The sequence below is a fragment of the Mastomys coucha genome, unplaced genomic scaffold (assembly GCF_008632895.1).
Source record: "Mastomys coucha isolate ucsf_1 unplaced genomic scaffold, UCSF_Mcou_1 pScaffold21, whole genome shotgun sequence".
Taxonomy (NCBI): domain Eukaryota; kingdom Metazoa; phylum Chordata; class Mammalia; order Rodentia; family Muridae; genus Mastomys; species Mastomys coucha.
This window is the reverse complement of record NW_022196904.1, coordinates 187,372,623-187,386,187: the sequence shown is the minus strand read 5'-3', so window position 1 is coordinate 187,386,187 and position 13,565 is coordinate 187,372,623.

Here is a 13,565-nt window from a genome sequence, read left to right as displayed (position 1 = left end):
ATGGAGAGTCATAACAGTAGGAAAATTACAGTTATGAAGTAGCAATAGAAATGCTTTTATGGTTGAGGTCAGCATAACGTGGGGAACTGTACTAAAGGGTCTCAGAATTAGGAAGTTGAGAACCAGTGCTCTAGGGTCTTGGAGTTATATCTGCTCATTGTATTTATATGGTGGGAATATTGTACAACAATGTATTTCCCCACACCTCTTCCCAGTTCCATGTTCAATGATAGCTGTTGGTGCCCATGGCAGAGAGATTACTCCACAGAGCATGACAGGTGCCACAATCAGGGCCTTTTCCCCACAAAGGCTAGGTGTTGGGTGTTTACCAGCTCACCGTCCAGGGAATGGTATGGCCCAGACACTTGGCCATCAAAGCCAGTGTCAATGAAAGAGGCCACGTTCTCTTTGACAGGAGTCACATGAGAAAAGGAAAGAGATGGAAGGAATGAGAAAAGTTGTTTTGAAGGAAAACTGTGCAGAAATATGAAGTACCAACAAGCTTCCAAGAATCTCAGTCCCATGCTCATGCATGAATCCCCATGTTCATCCAACCTTTACGCTTTCCTCTCTAAAAGAAAGTGTTGTGTCAGGAGAGAAACCATCTCTGATGCCAAGACCTTGTGATTCTGTGTGTGTGTGTGTGTGTGTGTGTGTGTGTGTGTGTGTAGGAGGAGGAGGAAGAGGAATGACCGTGGTCACCTCTACATAAATGTTGGGTGCCACACAGCTACAAAGACACCTCCTACAGGAGGACCTAATTGAAGTCTGCCTGAGAGACCAAAGATTACTGATATAGACAATGTCAGCCAGTCAGAAACTACTATTTAGAAGAGATGCATTCTTGGGACCAATGGGGCATGGTTGGAGGGTATTAAAAAGAACTTATAACAGTGTTCAGATGAGCTTGTTGGGGGCATTTCTCACCTCCTCCTGGAGTCTGTGTTGTTGACTCTGTGCCACCTCACCTCCAGTGTGTATATATGCATGTAGAACCAAAGGTTTACTTCAGGTGTCTTCCCTCAGTACCTTTCACTTATTTGGAGAGGACAACATCTCTCATAAGACCTGGAGGTCAACAATTGGCTAGACTGGCAGACTAACAATCTGAAGGAATGGTCCTGTCTCCTACACTCAGATTATAGATTACATGAACTACCACGCTCAGCTTTAAATGTAGGTGTTGGGAATCCTAACCAGGTCCTCATGCTTGAGCAGCAGACAGTCCACTGACTGGGCCACCCGCCTAGTCTCCCACGGTCTACTTTTAATAAGAACAGCTTAAGTCCAGATTCTTGATTCTGAGGGCTGTTCTGGGTTCAGAAATAGAGACCAGGATGGACAATGACTGGTTCTGGGGGTCTTATCTTTCCTGATCCACTTGTATTGCCGCTCATCCTCTCCCTAGGGGCCTCTGCTAAAGAAGCTAAAGTTCTAAGCACTCCAGGGAGTGCTCTAAAGAGGTTGAATCACCTTTAACAACTTAATCGTCATGGTGAAGATCAGGGTCAGGAGGGGCTTGCAAATTCAAGTCTGGTGGCCATCATCATCATATAGGCAACTGCTAGCTCCCTCTTAGAAGGCTGTCCTTGTTCAGGGCTCTTCTTGCTCCTCCTTGAGAGAGTGCAGGGAAAGAGACACAGGTAATATCCAATATTTATAGACCAGGCCTTAAGTGTTAACCTCTGGCATGAGTAATTGGATCTCTCCTGAGCCCCCCAGGAACAAGTGGTGTATTGGTCCCATCTTCTGGCTGAGGAAGACAGGGTTTAGAGAAGTCTCTTGGGAGTGACTCATGCTACTCAGCTGGGAGTCAAACCAAGCAATCTACTTCTAGAGTTCTCTCTCTTAAGCGTTACCTCAGTTGTCTCTCAGGAAGTTGGAATTTCAGGCCTAGTGGTCCTAAAGCCTACTGGCTTCCTCTTAAGTCTGATCGATGGAAACGGGGAAAGAAAAAAATGAATGGAGTTCAAAATAGAGTGACTAGCTGGTCTGGTGGTCATGGGCTGTCACTCAAGACCAGAGTGATCAGGAGGGGGGTGGCTCATCAGTAGAGCATTTGCTTTGACTATGCAAGACTCAGGGTTCAATCCCTGGGGGAAATCAAGAGGCAGAAGGGAGACTAACGTGAGTCTGTTTAAAGAGGCTGTCAGCTGCATCGCCCGGTCAGTTTGGCCTTCCTTGACTCTCTCGGTTCAAAGGATATCTGCCGCTTAAAGCTTCTCCAGTTTTCTTACACCCCTGAAAACTAGGTTAAGTACATTCTTTCTGTGGTTTTGTAAGGGAAAAAAAACTATATTCTGAGATTCTAGGTATGTAGTAGGCACTAATTTTTGTTTTCATTTATGTTTGTCTTGAAACAGGGTCTAATGTGGCCCAGGCTAGTCTTGGGCCCACCTTGGTTAACCTCCCTAGTGCTGAAGTTATAAGAGAGTGATCCTGCGTCTAGCACAGAGCAGGCACTGAAGTGTCAAGGAATCTGGGATTACAGGAATGTCACCAAGCCCAGCATACAGCAGGCACTGGAGGTGTCACTTGGAAAGTCCCACACAAGTCACAGCACCTTCATTTCTTTCTTAAGAGTAGGCATTCCTCCTCTAAAAAGAACATCCAGATCCACATCTTACTCACCCCTGATTGTTGGGGAATCAACACAAGTAATAAGGGTTAACCCACATCATCTCTGGGGTGAAGCCCACTTCTTAAACACCGCTCAGCTCCACGAAGGGCCCAGGGCTCTCCTTCCCATGCTCTTTCTACTTCTGCATTCAACACAGAGCCACACTTTGTGAGAAGCCATGGTTTTAGTCACAGATGAAATCAACTGGACCCTGGAAAAGTGTCAGCTGCTGAGACTGGAAACAGGAGCCAAGGGAAAGAAAGGCTTGCGATTCCTGCTAAGGGACAGCGTTGGGTTTGACTAAATAACACCAGAGAAACAAAGAATGCTGGGTGTTACATAATCCACAGAAACAAAGGTGGAAGTGTGGCTGGACCCCAGTGGAGCAAATTTCAAAGGAGGCAGTTACCCATGGAAGTGGCAGAGGATAGAGAGCCACAGATATAGTTTGAGGCAGATGAAGTTTCAGCTAGCGCCCCACTACAGCCCTGCAGTGTAAGGAACAGAGAGAAACTGAGGTACTGGGGGGGGATGCTATTGTCTAGAAGCAAAGTTCAGATGTCTATCTGAAATGGGAGGGGGATCTTTCTCAAATGGGGACTGGGTTGCCCAGCTCCATGTTTAAGGAAACAGGGAGCTAGCTCATTCAGTAAATTGCTCATCTTGCAAATAAGAGGATGTGATCCACAAAACACACACATATATATATAAAGAAAGCCATTCATGATGGTGTGTACTTGTAATCCCAGCCATGGGAACACAGAGACACATGAGTCCTTGTGGCTTGATGGACAAATCAGCAAGCTCCTGGCCAATGAGAGATTTTTGTCCTGGAGAGGGGGTTAGCTTCTCAGGATGACACCTAAGGTTGTTCTCATACACACACACACAGACTCACACACACACACACTCACACACACATATACATACACATATACACACACAAACACACATGCACACACATGTACATATACACATACACAGAGAGAGGGAGATGAGAGAGGAAGAGGAAGAGAGAGGGAAAAAGAGAAAGAGAGGGTGATGGAGAGAGAGACACAGAGAGACAGAGAGAGAGAAAACAGGAGAGGGAAAGGGGGAGGGAGAGAGAGAGGGAGAGAGAGGGGGTGGAGGGAGAGAGAAAGAACTGGAAACAACCTAAAGAAAATGCTTAAAGGATGTATACAATAGGAGTGCATTCCACAACGAAGTGGAAAGAAGCAACACTACTGACTTAACTCCAACACGGACAAAATTCAAAAATATCCTCTACTACCATGATCTAAGCCGTGAGGAGAGAGAAAACTCTGTCTTGGAATCCACCCCCAACATATACACACTGTCCTTAACTATTGCCATGGCTTGGACCCTCCCAAGGCAACTCAACGAAAGTGTGAGTTAAGAAAATTTCCTTTAACTTGTGTGCCTAAGAGATGTTGAATTAAAACTCCTCCTTAAACTGTGGGGGAGGCATGGATGATAAAGGTTGAAAACCACACTTTATGAAAGAAGCCAGACTAAAGACCACGGGCATAGAAAGACATCTCAGGTATCAAATCTACAGAGAAAGCAAGTGAGTGGCTGCGCAGGGCTGCCTGTGAGACTGGGTAGCAAAGGGGTCACTGGGCTGATGGGAATATTCTGACCTTGAATTGTGGTAACACTTGTGCAATTTTGACATTTTTCTAAAACTCACTAAGTCTGCATTTCAAATAAGTACACTTTCTGCTGTCTAAAATACACTCCAATAAAGCTTAATTTATTTTTGAGGAGGAGAGCAGGTAAGTGGATCTGAGAGTCCCGGCTCCTGTTCCCTCCTTCTCATGCCCCAGGCAGTGATGCAGGCCGTTCTGCCAGCATTGATAAAGTGGCTTTTTAACTAAATCTTTAGGAGGCTGTGAGGGTCCAAATGAGATACAATGTTGCTATATCAGAATAGCTGTTACTAGAAAATGGATAAAGCAATGGAAGGGGGTAAGAAGATCTGGGAGGAATTGGGGAGTAGAAGTGGGAATTGGATATACTCAAGATACATCGTATGAAATTCTCCAAGAAATAATAAAAATGCTACAGGAAAAGAAGAAGTTTTAATGACGAGGTATCTGGAAATTCTGAATGGCAGGTTCTGGGGTCTAGTGATCCTACATGCTATCCAGATGGCATTACATGAGTAAAAGGTGATTCTGAAGTAAAGAACGGTCCAAGCATGTGAAACAGTCTGAATGGATAACAACCCGCTTTTGAATTAATCCAGTCCTGAACGACCTAATATACTAGTAAAGTGAGCATTGGTCCCTAGTGGGCACTCCAATCAGCTGTTGGACTTTTATGTCCTGACTTTCAACGTCTTACCTACTCATTTCCATCCCATGTGGGGTCAACTGTGAGCTCTTGAACCTCTGTGTGCACTTCACACCTTTACTTTCAGAGCTGGGTTTAAAGCCCTTAGCAGTGGGGTGTGAGGGTTGGGGGAATGACGTCAGAGCCTCCATCTAAGCTGCTCTGGATCCTCTTTCATCTTCATCCCTGAAGTGACTTACTGTCTTCTGGAGGAGCTGTCTTGAACCCATAGTGGTTGTTACCCAGCATGTGAATGTCCTAGAACTGGCTTATCACTTGTATGTCTTCCCAAGAGGCAACCTCATCTCCTGTGTTGTGAGGGTAGCCCTCAATTGGTACAAAAGAAAGACATGTAAATAGTTATTAGTGTCATTGTTTAAACAGAAGATTATAAATCATAAATATGACTTTTTTTCTTTTTTTGTCACGCTGCAAATTCCTGGAGACTTCTTTACCTCAGACAGGCTTTCATGTCAGGTGTGTAGAAGCAGCCCCCAAATGTCTGCCCCTGACTGTGGCAGTAGAATAGACTGGAGAGAAAACAAATGGAGCATGCTCAAAAAAAGTTCCCAGTATGCAATGTGAGAGGCAGGTGTCACATGTCTGTCCCATACAGGGTCCTATGGCTTGTGGTCCAACATTTTTTTTTCTTTTGTCAGCTTTTCTCTCAGTGCACTAGCCCAGTCTCAGAAGTGCTTCATCTCTTTAAGTAAACTGTCTCTATTCCTACGTCTAACCAAGTGCCCCTGGTCACGCTCCTTGCCTTCAGACACAAGGCCCTGGGTACTTGAGTAGATATCCTTGGATTATGAGCCATGCCTCTAATTTGAACCAACCAGACTCCCCATCCTACCCTCACCTAGCCTCAAGGGTTGGCTCTCTGTTGTTGCATCCTGAACTGGCCTGCACAGTGATGCTAATTCAGTGGTCTTAGGTAGGTTGCCCATTAAGGCTGGGGCTCCTGGAACCAAAGGCAGAGGCAGAAGCTGCTGAACAAGTGCATAAAGAGACAGAGACATCAACTCCTGTGAGCAAAGAAAGCTGCAAAGACACCCAGAGAGACAAATTCTCCTGCCTCTCAACTGTCTAAGACACCAAGAGGGTGGAGCTAGTCAAGTGAGAGCAGGGCATTCTGGGTAGAATGCTGAGACCATAACAGGCTGCTCCTGCAGATGCGTATCAGTGTGTGCGCACACGTACGTTTGCTTGTGAGGCAAAGGAGGGAGATTCGGTTATGTCCTATGCGCGTGCTGAACTTAAGGCATGCTTCATCATCTCTAGCTCTCTGCTCTGTCAGATAAACTATGAACCCTTACATATCCACTCTCAACACAAGGAACTGGCCAGCCAGGGGCCCAGGAAAGCAGCTCAAGCCTCTGAACACAGTGGCCCTTAAAGAGTAAAAACAAGAGGAGGAGAGGCCAGGGAACCAGCTAATTACACCTACCAAGCGACAAATCACTCGGAAAACATAAATACATTTTCAAGGACACTCGTCCACTAACGATGCTAAAGTGTTTTTCTTTCAAACCCCAGCAAGAAAATCCGAGGGATGAAACAAACTTCGCTTATTTTAGTTTCTACTCAATTACCTGTTAATGGAAAAAATCTGGCACCAGCCGTAATGAGGCGGGCATGAGCTCACTGGCGCGGGGGTCGGGGCAGTCGGGGAAGCCTGCAACAAGCCCAGCCTTTATCAGCGTCTCTATAACCCTTTTCAAGCTGCTGTCACAGAGCCCACCCCGAGCAAAAGGGAAAGGAGGAACTTGGAATCTGCTCCAGGCCTCCAAGGCCCTCTGGGAAAAGGAAAATTGTTGTTGGCAAGTCAGCCTGGCTCCAGAAATTGATCCAGTGCCCCCCACTTGTCCATGCAGCAGCAGACAGAGCTAAGAATTTTGTTATAATTAAATAACAGGGTGCTGATTGGTTGCTGGAGGTGGTCTAGAAACTGGTGTTTAAAGACAGAGAACAAGGGTTACTATTCATAGGAAAATCCCAGCGTCTTAAAAATCTGTCTATTTCACTCCCAAATTTAGGCCAAAAAAATGCTCACTTGCTGTCTTTAAAAATACCACCTGCTTGGCGATGTTGTATAATGTGCCATTATGTAAGGGGGGGGGGGGAGACACAGGCTGGGCTGACGGATGCTGGACGGTTGAGTAAGGTCCTCTCCCTCAGAAAACAGACACAGCCTTGCCCAGGCCAAATTTACCAAAGGGTGTTAGGCCTGGCGTGACTTGCCAGTGCCACCTCAGTGAACTGCAGCCATGAACACCCTGGTTCCTACAGACACCCACCCTGCCCTTACCCAGCCTTACCTGGCCTCGATTGGAAGCTACCAGCTAATGCAATCTGATTCGGCCTTGGCTGTGAAGTTAACCCTCAACGAGGCTGCCAGGTGAGGCCAAGGCTCCCGGAACCAGATGTGGAAGCATCTGGACTCCATTCACCTGGCTGCTACACATCTCATCAGCACTTGGGAGTTGAGGGGGGTGGTGGCGGGTAGCAGTAATGGGGTACAGGGTCCTTGTGACACATCTCCATTTCTCCCAAGTGAACTAATGTCCTAGTTTGGCTTCACTGTAACAGCATTTCCCTAAACAATGTTGGAACTGTTTCCTTATAAGATCCTTATTCACCCAGTAAATGAAGAAAGTTGTCTCTAAACTGGTGATGGTGGCAGTGGATAGGAGTCAAGAGGGAAGTTACTGTGGAGACGGGCTAAGATGCTCAGAGGACATAATCCATGAAAGTACCTTAAAGAACCTTACAAAGTATGAATAATAACAACAATGATAAAGTTGTCCCCAGAGACCCAATCATCACCTCTCGGCCAGGTTTTAGCCAGCCGGTGGCTCTTGGCTGCTTGCCACGGTGAAGAACATAGGGTTAGCATTCTAGTACCACAGTGAGCCACCTGGAAGCTAAACATGGTGGCTGGCCATCTGGGGGAACTGCCAACAGGTGTCTGCTGGGTTCTGAGAACTTCACACTGGAACGCTCTGATGCCCTGGAGTTCCCAAACCTGGACACTCAACCAAGATTGGGATCAAGTCTTGGAGCCATCTTCAGGATTAAAATTTCTGACATCAAAGGAATCCAGGAGAGAATGCATGGCTGCAGAAACCACTACAAAGCTGCCTGATGTCAATTGCCAGGAATTGTGACATCTAATCTATACTGTACTGCATTCTGCTTGTGGCTTTGGATGAGATGTCCTCAGGATCCTTTCTCAGACTTTGGTTTCCTTTAGTCTATCATCCCAGCTCTTAGAAACTAGACAGTTGGACTCTATTGAGAGCAGGTCCTCTTATCTACAAAGGCCTCTTGGAATTCTGACCCGAAAGGTTGGTATTCACTCAGCTTCTGTTGGATTCCCTTTTGAGGCTCCAAGAGAAAGAAGACTGCCCAGGACAAAGATGTCTGGGAACTTATGAGTTCCCAGTACACCCTGACACCAAGGGGCACCTTGCAAGTCACTAATACATCAGGACTTCCCATCCCTCCCTCCCCCTCAACTCTGTACTCCATAAAGCAAATATAAAACACCAGGGTGGTTTCCACAAATGTTATCTGAAAGTTGTTCATAGAAATTGAGTGTGTTCATTTGTTATACACTCTTAGAGGCTATTCCAGAAACCTCATTCCGTGTATGAATTTTGATGGAAATTAACTGCCATGCCCTGGTTTCATGATGCTAACAAGAATGTAGGTGAGGAAGGAGGCAGGACATAGATCATTTTATTATTTGAGGAGCAACAAATGCTACCATTAGAACCTGGAGGAAGTTAGCTCCGCATAACCAGGATTCCTCATCATCACACGCATCTACTGAAAGGCTATGGTGGTTTAGGAGAACTGTTTGTCATGACTTTGCCCCTGGAGACTATCCTTTCAGGCCTCACTCCACAGACTGCAGGACAGACATGGATCATCATTCCCTTGCTTCTCTAGAACATATAAACCCCAAGGACTTTTCATTCTTCTCACTGATCAAAACCGCTATAAGCTTTTCTGTGGGCTGGAGTATGAATAGCATACAAGAAAGTAGAATCTCCATGATTCTACTGAAAGTAGAATCTCCACACACTCTCCTCCCATCATTAGCCCAGGAACTATAACTTACCTACCCTACATTAGGTGGACAGTTGGTTTGTATGAGTTTGGAGCCATTTGTGAATGAAGCTACCATAGTTCAATGTTAACCACATGACACTTGGGTAATTCCTTTTTGTTAATTACTGAGTCTCAGTTATGAGGTTTTGCTCCTTTTGGGTCTGGCTCTGCCCATTAGTCCTTGGTGGCAGCGTTACACTACAGGGGTCTGCTAGACCGACCATGGCTCGCCTTTTGTCTCTTTAAGTGATTTTGTGATAAAAATGCTTTTTGGCAAACTAATACTAGAGAGGAGTTTTCTTAACTTGATAACAGTATCTACAAAAACACACTGCCACCTTATGTGTGGTGAAATAGGGATTATTCTTGTATGAATTCAGAAGAAAGCCAGCATTTCCAAGCCAGTTGCTCAACACTACACTGGGAGAGGTGCTTGCCAGAACAGAACCTAAGTCTCTAAACCTCTGTTTACTTGTGCATAAAATGGAGGCAGTCATTAAGGCTACCTCGAAGAACTGCCGTAAGGATTAAATAAGGTGAGAAGGGTGATTGATTGGATGCTTGTTTTATAATTTTCATGTCTAATTGTTCCTCCTCTATAGAATCATACAGCCAGGTCTTGACATTTAACCTTTAAGTTCCTACAGTTATGGGCAGGGTACTCTTTACATCGTAGTGGTATGTGAGTGGTCTCAGGTTTTGATAATGGAATGTGGTCAGAATAAACAATATGGCCATTTCAAACAGTCCTAAGACGAGTCACTGCTTCCATAATGTGAGGGAAATGAGTTGGCTAGCAACAGTCATGAAGAGATACGTTGAACACATCTAAGTTCCAAATCATCCTAGAGCCAAGTTCAGCCATCAGACCAAGAGCATCGTGTTTCTTCACTGGAGAAGGTGACACACTGCTTGAATGGACCTGCTGGAAGGCAAGATGGCTAACATGCACATAAGAGGTTAAGTATCTGAGGACATATTCCAAGGAATATTAATTCAGAAAGAAATCAACAAGTATTTTCCTTTACAAAAACCTCCTATGGTCAAATACAGTTGGAAATGTAGACAAACAGAAAGAGGGGTCCAAAGCAGAGAGAGAGAAAGAGAGAGAGTGAGAGAGAGAGAGAGAGAGAGAGAGGAAGAAGAAGAAGAAGAAGAGAAGAAAGAGGATTATATGTGGGTCCACGTACACCTGTACACACATCTAGAACCTAGAACAAGATGGCTGCTACCTTTTTTAAAGACCCTTTCCCCTAATCCCCTGAGAAAGGATCTCCCACTGAAGCTAAAATTCACCATTTTAGCTGGGGTGGCTGGCCTCGAGCTCCCAAGATCCACCTGTCTCTGCTCCTCAGTGCTGGGGTTAGAGGTAGGTGCAGCCATGCCCAGCTCTTGGTGTGGGTCTTTTGTGTTCAGACCCAGGTCTTCATCATATGGAGCAAGTGTTTTAACCCATTAAACTGTCTCCCCAGTTCTAGCAGAATTAATTAGCCAACACTTTGAAGCTGCAGGAGCAAACATAGTATGAACTGTGTGAGCAAAAAGACTCCGTAGGGCTGGAGCGCCAACAAACAGTTTGGGGGAAATCCTAGTGTAAAAGCTACTGAGCTGTCCAGCAGTAAACTTTATTAGCTACATCCCCGACGTGTTGCTCTCACACTCTGTATATTGCAATTATTTTTCTTAGTGTACTGCAGCTATTTCTATCGTTCAGACTCGGCTTTCACAAGATTTTGCTCTCACCATGGTAAGGAAGACTTTAGATAATGTAGCACACACATGTGACAAAAGAGCCAATCTTCTATTTTATTCTATCTTGCTTTTAAGATGCTAACCTTGGTGCGTTACACCGATCTCCCGACCTTCGATGGCTTACAACCCATAACGTGAAGAACAATGTATAATGTGAATAGATAATACTAAAAAATATACTGTGATATATACTTAATTTTCTTCCAGTCTTTCTAAGAATTGCATGGCTCAGTCCAATCAACTGTCACCAATGATGTCTCCTACCCCCACACCCCTTCTTCGTCACCAAGAATAAGAAAACACGACAATAAGGAAAAGCTCTTATGCACATACTGGTAAGGGACCTCTCTCCGGTGGGTCCAGCAAAATCCTCTCTTGAGGGTGTGGCTCCAATCTGCCCAGCTGCCCAGTTGCTCAGCTCTCTGCACCTTTATCACAAGCTGTCTCCCGTGGTGGTTGGCTCCTAGGCTCAGGTTTCCACATGGGTCCTTCAGGGAAACCCACTGAGCCTACATCTCACTCTCTAGATTTGTGAAGTGAACACAGAACATCCACTCTGCTTTGAAGATTAAACGAGAAACGCAGGTGGATTTTAGCCCGTCTGTTTGCATTACCTTTGTGTGAAACTCCACCGAAGTATGTACTGTTAGATGATACAAGAGTGAACTGAGAGAGGAAGAGAGACATGTTCTGACTTAGGTCATGCTTGTGCCATTGCCTACAACCACCTTGATACAGATAAGTGTCCAAGATATTCTCACTGAAGGCATGAATGAATGAATGAATGAATGAATAAACGAACAAATGATCCACTTGCTTACAGTTCATGCAAAACGCACTCACAAGAGCCCAGCTCTGAAAAGCCCCAGCTGGATCTCATCAGTGCTGCCTGCCAGTCACAGACCCACTTGGTTTAGCCTCTATGACTACTCTTGGCCTGGGGATGCTCACCTTCTCTTAAGTTGGAAGGTGAATAAGGAAGCTCCTTCTGAGAATGCTTCAGAAAATCCAGTGTCTACCCAGGTCCTCAGAAAACCCAGTGTCTACCCAGGTCCTCAGAAAACCCAGTGTCTACCCAGGTCCTCAGAAAACCCAGTGTCTACCCAGGTCCTCAGAAAACCCAGTGTCTACCCAGGTCCTCAGAAAATCCAGTGTCTACCCAGGTCCTCAGAAAATCCAGTGTCTACCCAGGTCCTCAGAAAATCCAGTGTCTACCCAGGTCCTCAGAAAACCCAGTGTCTACCCAGGTCCTCAGAAAATCCAGTATCTACCTAGGTCCTCAGTGATCCCAGCTCTGGTCTGCAGTTCGTGCCTATCTATCCAAGGGGGTCACTTAAAAAACTCATTTTATGCTGTAAAAAGCATACCAGCCAGGGATGTGGCCTTCCAAAGAGTGCATGTTAGTTATTCTTAGAGGGCCACAGAGTTCCTGAGAGAGTGAACAGGAGGGTTTCTTCTGACAGCCCCGCCCAAAAGATCTGGGAAGATGCCCTAATACAGTTCACACGCTGAAGGGAAATAAGCAAGGATAGGTGAACCCCCAACTTTGAATTTAACAAAAGATCTGCCTCGGGGTGTCTAACGAAAGGCATTGCCCTCTCTCCTGATGTCTGTAAGGGGCACGCTACACTACAGTCTGGCATGCCAAAGAGCTAAGGTTACCACCAACACTCTTGACACTGTGGGAACACACACAGAGAATGAAGCATTACTCAGTCTCCATCTTGCTCCCCACACAAACACCAGTCAAGCTGGACAATGCCTCTTTCTTTCCTTTAACAGACCCATAGGTACCTATTCGGTGCCCAGGATCAACCCTTGTACACAACGTTGAACATGAGACCTATGCTCCTGTCCTTGGAGAACTCACCAAAACAAAAAACCCAACATCAACAAAAACAAACAAACAAGCAAACAAACAAAACCTGGTTTACAGGTGGAATGACTTTGGTCCCCAAGAGGACATTTGGGGGGTCTGGAGATAGTTTTGGTTGTCACGGGGTAGAGGACAGGGTGTATGCATCTATAGGGTAGGATACAGGAATGAAGATACACTTCTGCAAGGTCCTTGCAAGTAAGAATGCAGCACTCTAGAACGTCAGCAGTGCCAAGCATGGTAAATGCTGTGCCCTGGAGCCCCCAGAGGAGACAATGCACTCTGTGGCAGTGGTTAAGGAGCTACAGGCTGATCAGAAATACCCTCCCAGAGTACAAAGCACAGCAAAAGAAAATACAGAAAGTACACGGACCCACAGCTAGACCCAGCAAGGCAGAGTTAGTTCCTGAAAGTTCTTGACCGAACATCACAGTAATCTTAAAGTGACAGTAACATGAAGGGCTTCTGGAATGGGTAAAATTTCCACCCTCAGAAGGGACAACTGTCCTAGACACGTGGACAATAAAAATTCCATCCAATGGACATTGAGAAGAGACACCCAGTGACTACAGGAAGATCTTCACTGCAAACTTCCTCAGTGGTGGGGATGAACCTGAAGTTATTCCAGTAGACAACCTGTACCATAGATCTGCAGAACAGCAAGACCCTTCCAATGCAGAGCTTCGTGAGTCACCTGCCCTGCATGCACAGCTGTGAGTCACCTGCCCTCCACACACAGCTGTATCACCTCCCTCCACGCACAGCTGTATCACCTCCCTCCACACACAACTGTGAGTCACCTGCCCTCCACACACAGCTGTGAGTCCCCTCCCCTCCACACACAGCTGTGAGTCACCTCCCCTC